We start from the raw sequence: 14,318 nt of genomic DNA on the forward strand, positions 1-14,318 counted from the left end.
GTGAACTGGGATTCAGTAGAAGCGTCCTGTACTGACGACTGGTCCCACCTCCCGGCCCTTCCCCCGGGGGCCTGTATATAACCCTGGTTTCCTGCCTAAACCCTGTGTACTGACAATAACCACACCAGCAGTGCGAGTATAAGACCGCTTTAATACACTAATATGTACACTAAGAAGTCTTGTCTCTCTGCAAGACGAACCTGGAAGGCTAGACTGTAGCTCTGGACTGATTTATATACAAGGTCACTGGGATGACCCCTGGTGACCTAGTGGTGTAATTACATATCACCACATCCTGAACCCCTTTGAAGCCTGTTCATGAACCCTACCTGTGTTCTAAGCTAATAAAAGCATTAGTTCTCCCTCCAGTTGAATGTGAGCTTTTATTTACACTACAAACCCAAAGGATTAGAATTGGCCTGCAAGGATTAGGCCACCTGCAGAGCTCTTCTGAATCTAGGATATTGAACACTGCACCCTTGTTACACTATGTTCTTCTTCATAGTCACCTTCTTCAATCACATCTAGTCCAGAATAGATTAAAATTTCATGAAGCAGAATATCTTTAAGCAAGGAAGGAGCACATTTGCTATATCTCCCAGTATTTTATCCCACCATGCTTTTCAACTTTTGCATGACAAATTCCTTCTCTTGCATCTTACTCCTTTTGTGTGGTTCAATGCCCTGGTCATTTTGACGCAGCCACAGTCATTCTCACTTTATATCCTCCACTCAATCTGTTTTTCAGTCACCATGTTTCCCTTGTAGCACAATCCAGTTTTTTTTTCCCATTTGTTTTTACTGCGAGCAGAGAAAAAGCCCTTGTAGATCAGGCACATCTGACAAATGTCATTATAAAAAGTTATTTTTTTTTATGAGTGCTATCTTTTATTTCACGAAAGATAGATGATAATATTTCTTCAGAATTACACTTTGAGTTACCAATCTCATTTTGAGGTCCTTGTAATTACTAACATTATTTCTTTAAGCTCTGAATTTTGCACTGACGCTGGTTCCCTGGAATGAGATGTCAGCAGTAATGTTTTTTTTTCTTAAATGAGTCCCTGATTGAGTTTATTGTTCTTTTTCAATATTTTTATTAACAATGAAATTTCATATCCAAAAATAGAGTACATATATTAAAATTCAAAATGATACATTACACTTAAGTCACATAATTTGATCCAAGGTACCCCACATTTTAATCAAACATGTTATATTGTATTGATATATTATTTTATTATAAAAAGGGAAAATCTAAACCCACAACCAAGAAGGAGGCTGTTTGGCAAAAAAAAAGAAAAGAAAGACAGAATGCTCATCAAAGTGATAAATTACCTCATTAGTCAACATTTCTACCTTCATAACAAATCAAAGATTATAAAAGTAAATCAAAAAGGGTCCGCACAGTGTATGAGAATTTACATTCAAATCAGAAATTGAGCATCTAATCTTCTCTAAGTTTAAACATGACATGACGTCACGTCGCCATTGAGCATGATGAGGTGGGGTAACATCCCTCCATTTGAGCAACACCCCCTGCCTAGCTATAAGAGAAATAAAAGCTAATACATATATAGCTCAGATGTCATTAACATTATGTCACTCTCTCCAACAATACCAAATAGAGAAGTTAAGGGATTTGGCTTAAAATTAACTTTAAAAAGTGCAGAAGAAGTTTGAAATACTTTGATCTCCTATTTTTCATGTCTCTGCCATGTCTAGAACATTTGATTTAATGAAGCTTCTCCATTGTTGCATTTATCACAATGAGGAGATACATCCACATAAAAATGAGAAAGCATGAGTTTGGACATATGAGCCCTATGGACTACTTTAAGTTGTAGGAGAGAGTGGCAGACACATAAAGAAGAGGTATTAACCAATTTGAAAATTATATTCCCAGGTTCTTCAGGAATTAAAAGCTATAGGTCCTGTTCGCAGGCTTTTTAAATTTTATCTGGGGGAACCTCTCTTATTCCCAAAAACATATCTTAAATGTTAGATATTGAACCATTATAGAAAGGTTGTAAATTAAAAATTACATCAATTAAATTCTTATCAGTGCTCATAGGAAATATATGTAATTGAGATCATAAAAATGTAAGTTCCTGATGTTAAAGTTAAAATTGCAGTTATACAAAGAAAACTAGCAAGGCCTTGACTATAGTTTCCATTTGATTATACTTGGCTGGCACCAGGGGGTTGACACAGAGCAGGAGACAGAGTATGCAGATCTGTAATGGAGGCTAACACCCTCATGGCGTACCTCATGGTGCTGTTTACAACTTTAAACTAAAGAACCTTTTCCTTCATCCATGTGTTGTCTTAAGAGGTCACACATACAAGATGAAACAGAGTCTACATGTGTCTTTCATGTCAATGCACTGCCCATTGAGCCAAACAGAATTTGGATGGATGTGTTGCTTTATCTTCATTGTCCTGATGTTGCACTCACAGATTAAATTGGCCTTTATCCCTGTGTCCAGCTTGAAAGGAATATCTACTCCATTTGTATGCAATGACACAGACCAGTTGTCCTGCTCAACTCTGTTCACTCTTGGCTATTCAGTATCTGTTGGTTTGAAAGCTTCCTGCACTACCATGCCCATGAAGAATTTATCAATTTCTTCTATAGTGTGCACACTTTCATTTCTGTTTTGTTTCCATTTGGAAAAAACATTGCTTTGCATAGTGATTCTGCCCTTTCCACTTATTACAGACTTTTCCATAGGCAGGGCAATGTTTTGGTGCATGTTGAGTGCCACATCGTTTACAATTGAATGTCTCACCATCTTTTTGTTGTTTCCTTTGTCTTGTTCTCTGTTTATGTCTGTGTTCAGACACTGTTGCTATGGCTGTGCCTTCATTTTTACTGGCTCTTGCTCTCTCACTGATCCTTTTTCACATGCTGCAGAGCTAATTCACTGGCGTGGCATATCTTCCATAGCTCTAGCTAAAGTAAGTTCCGTCTCTCATAGCAACCTCCCTCTCATTTTCTTGTCAATAATTCTGAACACAACTTCATCACAGATCTTCGAATCTAACAGCAATCCAAAATTGTATGTTTTTGCTTTCAATTTCAAGCCTGTTAAAAAAAACATCTAAGCTCTCTGCCTGCAGCTGCATACGCTAGCGAAACATATACCTCTCAAATGTTTCACTTTCCTTTGGTGAACATGTTCATCAAACATCTCGATAACCTTGCCAAACTTGCCCTGGTCATCTGCCTCAGCAAAAACAAACAAGTTGAAAACTTCTTGTCCTTGAGGTCCCACCACGGTAATTAGCAGTGCAATTTTCCATGCATTCAGGTTCCTATCGAATCCAATGGCTTGCAGATACAGCACCAATCATTGTTTGAACAACTGCCACTTGTGGTTGATATTCCCAGTCCAATTTACAATGTCAGGAAGCTTCACACTTTCTATGATTCCGCTGATACCGAGTCATGCTTCCATATGATGTTTCTTTTATTATCATAAAGAAACTTGGGTTCATTTGTATTAATTATATTTTATTAACAACTCACAACCTAATGGGAAATCCATTTTGCATCTAACCTGAGGTGGAACATTCGTCTCTGATGCCCTCTAATGATCAAGAGGATCACCAACTCCCAATCACCACACAAAGGAAGTGAAGACTTGGAAAGAAAAGGATAAGGACCATCTCAGCAGCCCTGTAAACTGCAGGGATTTCCCATCTTGTGATAGTACAGATCTATCACCAATGTACATAGTGTATATAGTTACTGTATCTAGACTGTGCTTACAGCGATTGGCTGAGAGCTAAGCCACACCTATTGTCTGGGCCTTAAAGGTTTGTGTCCCTAGCCAGGTCGGATCATTCCGGACTGGTCGGCCACCTGTGAAGAGCTCCGGTCTTTTGCTAATAAAAGCCTTGGTTTGGATCAACAAGTCTTTGGTTCTTTCAACGAGCTCTACACATCTATCCTATATTCTCTGCATGGGCTGTCAAAGTGAAAGTGGGAGGTTTGATTATGGCATGAACCTGTTGGAAAGCAGGTTATTTAATGGTCATGAGAAAGAGAAGTGCTTCTCAAGTTTGAATGGAGGTTTACTAGAATGAGTCAAGGGAGAGGGGTCAGTTTAAAATTGAATTGACCAATATATCAAAAGTCCTACAAAATTTTAGACTCTGTTCTTAAAAGTACTGGAATCCCTGTATACATGAACTATCGACTATTAACCCAGAGAGCTTTGATAACATTACCACTTACAATGGAGTGTGTCTCATTTTCTTCTAATCCCCACCCATATAAGTCAAACCAATATACTGCAAAAACATAAAGTATTTAATAAATAAACACAAATTTCAAGAAAGAAATACTATAAATATAAAATAAATGGATGTTATTCCCATCACTATCTATAAAAAGATTACAAATCACCCAAATGCATTTAAGATACTTTTATATAGTGTAACCCAAGAAATTCCTTTTCACCAAGGGCCTGCTTTAGCAACACACACACACACACACACACACACACACGCACACACAGAAAATAAAATGAGATAAGGTAAGTTAAAATATATACTTGACCTAAATTTAAGCTGCAGTGAGTGAGTCATATATTAAAAGTTTCCACTCTTTTTATTTTTTCATTCTCTCTCTAAAATTTCTATGAGATTATTTCAGCTCCAGTCTTTTAAGCATTTGCAAGAGTCCTTTAGGCCATCAACTGTACTGCCTCTGGAATCCACTCCAAAATCCCTCTCCATGTTAACACCTTCACTTTAATAAATTCTCTCTCATTCTCATTTCATTGGTTTTGTGTCTGTTTATTGGTTTCTTGGTACCTTGGGATGTTTCTCCAGATCAAAGGTGCACGAAGTGACCTGCTTGTTGGAAAGTTGCCTCATTTGGTATAAAGTTTAAATTGTAGATAGAGAAAGCATGGAGAGAACAAAGGGAATGTTGGTGATAAAGTGTAAAACATGATTGTCCAGGTGACACAATAAATTTGGTGATATTAAGTCAGAAGATGATTAAGAGCAGTTAATGGGGGAAAAGATTATAAAATTTTATGCAGAAACTGTGAGAGGGAGAAGCAGAAGTCGGTAGCATCAATGTTTTCATAGACCTCTTTGGAACAATGCAGGAGGCCAGAGATCAAGAGGTCAGTAAGGGAATAGGTCAGAGAATTATGGTGACAGGCAGCGAGATGTGTAAATCACTCTTGCAGTCTGCAATGCATCCAATCTCTGGATTTTCCAAGAAGGAAGTCATATCATGAACATGGAATACAATACATTCAGTTAGAAGAAGCGCAAGGGAATTGCCACTTCAGCTTAAAGCTAACGAAGGGCTCAGGCCCAAAATGTTGGTCACCTTTTACTTTCTATGGTAGCTGCATGGCCCACTGAGTTTCTCTAGCACGTAGGTTTATTGCACTTGACTCCATCTTCTACAGACTTTCTTGTTCAGCAGGATGTACTGCTTGGAACACTGGATGGTGGAAAGCAATGAGGTAAAAATGCAAGTTTGGCGTTTCCTGTGGATGTATGGAAAGCACCATGAAGCAGGGAGTGGTTAGTCAAGATGGAAGAGTGCACCAGGGATTCTCAAATGACTGGGTCCCTTCAGAACATCGAGAGGTAGATATATCTGGCAGTGAAATCTTGTTGGTGGTGGAAATTATAGAGGATGATGCAGCCTATGTGAGGAATAGCCAGGTTGATGGTGAAGCAAAGAGGAAATGGAGAATGGAAACCACATTTTCAGAGGCACTGGTGTGAAAAGAGGCAATGATGATGGGAAAATGGGGAGGATTGAAGTCTTTATATGAATTAGATTGAGAGAAGTATTGCCAAGTTAGCTGTGGATGTCTGTAGATTGGTAATGAACACTCTTTGTTAGCCTATCCCCTGAGAGGAGAGAAGGGAGGGAAGATATGGACCATAAGAAAGTGAGAGCAGACTGGGAATTGGCATCAAGAGAACTGAAGCTTTTAAGTTCATGAGCGGTGAAGCTGCTCCAACACAGCTATCAAGGGGCAGTTAATAATTAAGGGAAGAGACTGAGTAGGACTGTAACATAGAATATTCCACATGCCCCACATAGAGACGGGCATATGTTGAGACCATGGGAATTCCTATTGCCATTCCTCAGAGAAAGTCCTCATTTATCTATTAAGTCGATAGCATTAAAAACATTTTCTTCAGCCTTGTACTGTACCCATTATGATGCACACTTTATTCTGTTTTCCCCTCCCTCGTTCTGCACCATAAAACCCACTTGTTTTCTCACATTTTTAGCTCTAATGAAAAGTTATTGATCTGAAATATTAATTCTGTTTCTCTCTCCAGAGATTTGGCCTGATCTCCAGTATTTCCTGCTTTATTGTAGATTTACATCATCTGTAGGTTTTCCTTCTGATTTTTCAACAGTTGCAAATGATACTGGACTGTGATTTACTTTCTTGTGTTATCTATAAATGCAAGATACTGTATCTATAATGTAAGGATGACAAAATTCACAGAACATTGACAATCTTAATCCAAAGGAATCTCAAAACTTTGGACTATAAAGCAGTAAAATATCAGAATATAAGAAATAGAAGAAACAGTTGATTCCTCAAGCCTGCACCTCTGTTCAAAAAGCAACGGCCAATCTTTCACCTCGGCCTCAGTTCCAGAGTGCTGGAGATTTGTCTCTGCTGCTTATCCCTAGTTTAAGTTTGCAATGTAGGTCTCAGGGCACTCAAATAGGAATAACACGGAAGAAAGATATTGAGGTTAAAAATGCTGGTGAGTAACACCAGGAAATTGACTGGTTATGAGGACAAAAGTCAGCAGAGGGGCCAATCAAATTCTATGGTCAAAGTTGGACAAAATGGATCGTTCCCAGAAACAGGGCACAGGGATATTGTTGCAATGCAGGCTGGATACCAACTTTATGTTTTAGGTACATTTCAGGATTGTTGTGCATCATATTTTGGCTACATACAACTAGGTGAACAAATATTGCAACTGTCTCAGATGACTTGAAATTACTTTTTAGAAATTGTAAGGTAATTCTCAATCTTATGCTGTTTGCCCATGTGAGAGGACAAGCATTAAAGTCTTTCTAACTGGAGAAGAAGTTAAAAGAAGGAGAGACACCTCAACACTGCCCTGGTTCCTCAGGGAAACAGAAACCCTCTGGCCACGTGATTAAAAGAAGTGATACAGTACCAATTTGGTTGCTCTCTCAGTTGCATTCCCTCAAACCAGCAAAATGTCAAATCCTTTTGTTTAGTTCCCACATTCACTGTTCTGTTTAGCCATTCTGTTGTGTCAGTTCCTGTCTCCCCTCTCTGCTGTAATCTGTCTCTTTAAAGAGAGAATGCTTTATTTTTTTTTTATCCACATTTATTCGGTTTCCATATCTTGCTATGATCTTGCAAATCCATGATTTTTTTTTTTTTCCTGGTGTATCTTGGATGAAATCCTGAGGTGTTGGAACCACCAGAATTTAAAAAAGGCCTTTATTAGAGAGAGTCAGTGTGGTTTTGGGTGTGTTACATCATGTCTCTCAAATCTAATAGAATTCTTGAAGAATTGACCAAGAGGATTGATGACTGCAGGGTAGCGAACATTGTAAGTATAGGCTTCAGCAATACCTTTGGCAAGATCCTACATGGCAGGTTATTCTGAAAGGTTACATGGGATCCAAGGCAAGCTGGCCAATTGGATTCAAAACAGGGGAAGAGCAGAGAGTTGCTTTTCTGACTGGATGCTTGTGACAAATGATGTGCTGAATGGGTTGGTGCTCAGTCCAATATTCTTTGTCATCTTTCTTAACCTTTTAGATGATAATGTAGTTAACTTGAATTGTAAACTTGCAGATGAAGTGGACAGTGAGAAAGGATATCGATGGGCCAAGAAATGACAAATGGAATTTAACTCTGACTGGTGTTGTGTGCTGCACCAAAACAAGTTAAACCAGGGTATGATTTTCACAGTAATTGGCTTGGAGAGTGTTGTGGAACAGAGAGATCTAGGGCTAGAGGAGCATACAGTAGTTCCTTAATAGCAATGACATAGGTGGACAACATGATGAAGAAGGCATTGGCACAGTCGGGAAGGGTATTACGTACAACATTTGGGACATTATCTGCTGATGTGGGATCTAGTGCAGTATATTGTGCTGGAGGAACCCATCAGATCACACAGCATCCATAGAAAGCATAAGCCAATTGAAATTTCAGGCCAGAGCCCCTCTTTTTTGAGTTATTGGTGAGTCCACAATCAGAGAACTGTGTGTAATTCTGTTTGCCCAGCTGTAGAAAGGATATCAACAGTTGGAAGGAATGCAAAAGAGATTCTCCCAGGATACTGCCAGGACTGGGAGAAGAGGTTAGATATGTTGCATCTTTTTTCCATGGAGTGTAGAAGGCTGAGAGTTGACCTTCTGGAGGTTTGTAAAATAATGAGGAGAATGGATAAAGTAAATGTTGACAGTCTTTTTTCCCCGAAAGCAGATGGAACGAGAGGGTGGAGGCTTAAAGTGAAATGGGAGCGATTAAAGAGGGACCTGGGGCAATTTTTTTTCATTGATAGGGTGGTCTGTATCTGGAACTAGATGCCTCAGGAAGCTATAAAAGTGGGTGCAATTATAATGTTAAAAAGACAGTTATGAATAGGAAAGGGTTAAAAGGATATGAACCAAATGTAGGCAAATGGGACGAGCCCAGTATGCCACCTTCGTCGGCATTAACAAGGTGGGCCAAAGGGCATGTCCCACACTTTATGATTCTATGATTCTCCACGCCGCCATCCAATCAGATTTATCTCCCTCTTACAACACCATATAAATTCATTGCAAACCCACCAAAGAAATTCTCTATAACTGCACAAAAGGTCAGTTTTCATTATCCTTCTATCAAAACCTTGACTATCTACATCCTAACTCGTGCCAAGCCTTGTCAATTCATGTACTTGCTAACCCTCACTGACCTTTGGACAATATTAGCTTACTCATATGTATGTTCCCTACCATTCAGGGCAATTAGAGTTCATAGAGCAATGGAGTCATGGGGGTCATACAGCACAGAAATGGAACATTTAGCCAATCATCCACATGCCAACCTTTTTGCCCATCTACATTAATCCCTTTTGCCCACACTAGAAACCCATCTTTCTAAGCCAAGCCTGTTTGTCTAAATACCTCAAACACAATAATTGTATCTGATTCTGCCACCACTTTTGGCAAGGCCATTCCAGATATCATCCAGTCTCTGTGTAACAATCATACTCCTCAGATCCCCCGAAAACTCCTTTCTCTTCCCTTAAATCTAAGCTTACTTATTTTTGATACTCCGACTTCAAGAAAAAGATATATAAAATCTCCCTATTTATGCTGTTCATCATCTTACATCCTTCTATCAGCCTATTTCACTCCAAACAGGGCAACACCCTGGTCAATGAAAAACTCCTGAAGGAATTTAGCTGATTGGCTAGCATTTGTGGAGGTCAGTGTTTCAGGTTGACACCCTGCATCAGGGTTGCATCAGTAAGAAATTCCCTCTGCATTGTCTCCAGAATAATCCCACAAAAGTGTTCAATTAATGGCTGCTACCCTGTCCTGAAGCATAGAACGCAATTACATTTAATGTTCCTGCTGGGATGGATTGCTTGTGAACTGTACACAGGTGACAGTTGGCAGGCAAGCAAAGTGCAACTGGTGAAAAGAAATCATTCATCACCAATGACTGAGGAGTTGCAAGATATCAAATCCAATTACAGTAAAACGCCAGAATCCGGAACCTATGGGGATTGGTAAATGTTGGATAAGTGAGTTTTCCAGTTGTTTGAGACTATGTGTTGCATGAATGGAGAATAAATGGAAAGGTGAAATAATTTTAAACTTCGGTATTTTTTTACCTCATTATTTTCCACAATTTGTTTTGTTGCCAGTTGCTTGAGATGGTCGGTTGCTCAAATTCCGGATAATGGGGATTTTATTGTATTAGGAAGTAGCAAAAAATATGCAAGGGCACAATATTACATTTAATTCAATCTTATTTTAGCAAAGCTACCTATAAAAATTGTATCAGAAAAAAACCACTGGTATACAAAGGCCTTCAGTCCTACGGGCAAAAATACATTCAAGTCTTGAGCAGCTGGGTTCTGATTCAAATGACATGAGTGGATAAATTGCTTTTCTTTCCTTCATCATTCTTCGTGGAATTACAGTCCCTTAATACAGGGCATTCTGCATGGGAACTTCGTGTGAATTCTCCTTTAACCTCTTAAAGAAAAATAAAAGTTGAAAGACTGAAAGTCAATTGGGGTTTGACACACAGGATTTCACAATAGTCTGTTTCAAAGGGTAGCTGATGTGGCTTTAAATCAACAGCTGCTTTTTTTCAATGCTCCTTTGACGTTTCTGACATATTTTAAGCTGAAACTACTCCAGCCCTTTCCCCTGCTGCTATGTTGCTGAAGAACAGTAGTGCTTAGCATAGCATGAGGTTGTGATGTAGATTGAGGAAGAGACAGTGTAAAGAGGTTCTATAGCTATACTCACATTGTATTATCTCTTTGCTGTGATATGACCTCAGAATTTATTCTGATTCTTCAAGATTATTTTTTATTGTGTGGTGGTACACCATTGGCCTACTGCAGGGGGAAACCTCTGTACCTACAGAAGAGCATGGGGACAAGACAACACCTGGCTGGCTGTCAATCAGCTGACCTGAATCGACCAAGCCCCACCCGGTCGGGTGTCAATCACCCTCTGGGCTATAAGCCTGAGCCAGCCCTTCGAAGCCATACCCAGAGTTTACAGAGGGACATCTCACAGCCGGCTCTGTGGAAGTTTGCGGCGAATAAAACCTGTTGTACAGTCTTTTGGTTTTGTGTGTTTGCTTCTGACCGACAGCGCACCACATATTGTCATGCAACAAAACAAAAAATGTGATTTTACATGAAATTTCTTTTAATGCACCGCAAGGCAGAAATTGCCCAGTGTCCCTTGCAGTCAGAGTTAGAGAAGCAAAAAGCTCCCCCCCCACCACCTCCAAGAGCCACTGAGTGTCCATGGATTCGCCTCCAGTGTTCCCATGGTCTCCGCAGTCATACAGCCTTCAATCCAAACCATCAGCAACCCAAGTTCCAGATGCACACCTCTAACATGATCAGGAAGCTTCCAGCATCCTCGGCACCCTCTGGAATCAATAACTGGTACCCCTTCAGCCAGTCACCAACAGCCTGGTGCAAGACTCCTGACCACAGTCACCAGCAGCTCGCAGCCTGCATCAGTTCCTCATTTTAAGTCACCAACAGCCTATCACCTGTGTGTTATTTCAGCATCAGAGCCCCCTACAGGTCTGCCGCTGTGGTGACTGTCCCATGACTCATCTCCTCTGCTACTCCTTCTCAAGTGGTGGGGTGGGGGGGGTGCAGTCTTCCTCCTTTTCTGGTGCCCCGTGCCAGTCCTCTGCTTCCCTAAGCCTACAACCGTTCATGGATGCTGCCAATCATAGGTACCGCCATCTTGGTCTCAGACTCGGCAGTCACAGGATTTTATAAATAGAACCACTGTCAGTTCCTTTGACAGACTGTACAGAGGCGGCAGCAGACGGACTGGGCAGTTGGACCCACAGGGAGTGCTCCTTCTCCGCTCCCCGCAGGTCTGCACAAGCACCAGCACCTCGGATTCTGCCAGGATATCACTACAGCTTCTTCATCTATCACAGGATGATATCTCTTGTATGGGCTCCGCAACTTAAAAATGCAGCATAGAAGATAACGAATTGTGTAACTGAAAAATTCTGAAAATTTATTCACCTGTTCACTTGTTTTGTTTTATTAAGAATCACAGTTGTGTGTTGGAGACTCTATTAATTCTAAGAATTAGTGGATACTAACCTGGAAAATGATAGAACATACCTTCCTTTTAATTTGCCTGCTGAAAGATGGCACTTCTGACAATGGTCTCATGCTATCCACTTGGGTTTATGAGTTGATTTAAATATTAGCACAGCATGACACCCATGAACTGCATTTGGTCATAATAAATAGCTGTGAAATTTGTTCTTATTTAAATACGACTTTGTTTTAATTTTAAAGGCTAAATGTTTTTGGCAGGTCCTCATATTTTGTATATGTGCATTTCCTACTCTAAAATACCAGGGTACAAGATCTGTCTTCATTGGAATTTTAAGGAAAGGGCGGTTGGGGAAATCAACGTTTTGAATTGTCAAAATTGGAAAAGGAACATAAAATGAGACACAGCCAAACAATTCTCTGCTGGCTCGGTTTTGGATTTTAGTCTGCATGTTTAATTAAATTATGGTGGTGACATGCTGCTCCACTGTGCCTTCAGTGCATTCAAGCAGGGTCACCAGAAGTGTGACGTCTGAATGGTATCATACGAGCCTTGCATACTACATGCTCAGAACAGTCTAGGTATTGCCAACCAAATCCTTTGTGTCAAATGTGTTTTATCCATTTAGGTACATGAATTAATTGAAAGGGAAGAATCGTAAAAAGAGCAAACAATTTGAACTAAAAGCACAACCTGAATAAAACATTTTAAAGAAATGGTGTCCTACTTATGTAATGAAGAACAATTTAGTGATACAGGTTTAAATGTGACTAATGAAGGGATTGTTGATGATTTATTGATGTTAGCTTTAAAAGCTTTTGAAAATATTTTCATATTTCACTGTATTCAAAATGGCGGTGCTGCCAGAGTTGCTGTAATGACAACACTGCCACTGGTGCAGACCCGGGAGAGCGGAGAGCAATGACACAATGCTGCTCCACACCAAGCAGCTTGCATGTTGAGAAGATATTGTTTTTTATTTTGCCTAGCATTAGGACACAAAAAAAAGCACGTGAACTCTTCTCTTTAACTTCTTAATTGCTTCTATCCCTCGTTTTATGCCACATTCTGCATCAAAAGAAGCAGAAGTGCACTAACAAGTGATATACTGGGGAAGGTCGTGGCCATTATGTTTATAGGATGGCGGTGTCGTCGAGTAAGAGTTAATGGGGGTAATGATGCAATTGATAGGATACAGCATGCCAGCCTTGATATGTGTACAGATGTATGGGCCAAGTGCATAGAAGACATGGCCAGGCATACACATGGCATGGATCATAGTTACAGATGATATGGTCCATTCATGCAGCTGCAAGCAATGCCTGTGAGGTACACTGTATTGTTTTTTTATTTTTTATTTAATAAGTCACTAATTCAAAACTATATGCTTTACATACATAAATTCTTTCCATTTTCTCCCCATCCCTCCTCCCTCTCCTCTCCCCAAAATTAAACCCAAAAAATTGTCTCTTAAATTATAGGTATTTTTTCTAATGGAATACAGCAATCTATTTCTATATACCAGCACTGGATTTTCAAAGATGTTTCCATTTTCCAAGTTGTTGCTGTGCATTTTTTTTTGCTGCTGCTAAAGCAATTATAATAAATTGCTTTTGAGATCTATCCAATTTTAACTCTGCCTTTATCATTTATATTACTTCATAGAAAAATTTTTTTGGATCTTCATGTATTTTATTTTTTGTTATTTGATTTAATATTAGATTCAATTTATCCCAAAAGTTTTTTACTTCCTCACATGTCCAAGTTGAATGTAGTAACGTACCAATTTCTTGATTACAACGGAAGCATTTATCTGATAATGTGGGATTCCATTCTTTTAATTTTTGATGTGTAATATATAATCTATGTAACAAATTATATTGTATCATATACCAAATACTTATTGTATTTATCATAATATCATTACATAGTTCAGACCAAGTTTTGTTTTTTATCTGTATATTTAAATCCTCTTCCCAACATTGTTTTGATTTGTACATTTCTTTTTCATTTTTATTATTTTGTAATATAATATAGATATTTGTAAAAAATTTTTAAACTATAAATGTGTCTGTAATTATATATTCAAAACAGCAAACACAATGGTCAAGAAAAGGAATTGAAAGAATAAAAGGTTGTTTTTTGGGTAATATTTTAATGACATTTGATCAATTAAAAGATAAATATGAAATATTGAATGACACAATATTTTCTTATTATCAATTAAAAACATATTTAAAGGAGAAGATAGGAACAAGTTTAAGGCTACTTGAGTCGAGCTGTTTTGAAGGTACTTTATTGTTGAAGAGGAACTGCAGGAGCAGGTCCCAGCCTATGAAATCTGACCCTGAGAACCCAAATCACTTAGGTTTTTCCTGACTCAAAAATTTCACCATCCAGCAGCTCTGGTTGTGACCATCAACCAGACCTTGAGGCTAACACCCACCCCTATTGGTGCTCCAAAAACAATTTTCAAAAT

General features: G+C 39.0%; 1 protein-coding gene across 26 annotated transcripts in view; it reads right to left on the bottom strand.

The window, feature by feature from the left end:
* Window positions 1-14,318, bottom strand: part of LOC138743264 (follistatin-related protein 5-like) — a 795,256-nt gene that overhangs the window by 744,928 nt on the left and 36,010 nt on the right. The window lies entirely within an intron of this gene.

Source organism: Narcine bancroftii, chromosome 9 (genome assembly GCF_036971445.1).
Source record: "Narcine bancroftii isolate sNarBan1 chromosome 9, sNarBan1.hap1, whole genome shotgun sequence".
NCBI lineage: Eukaryota > Metazoa > Chordata > Chondrichthyes > Torpediniformes > Narcinidae > Narcine > Narcine bancroftii.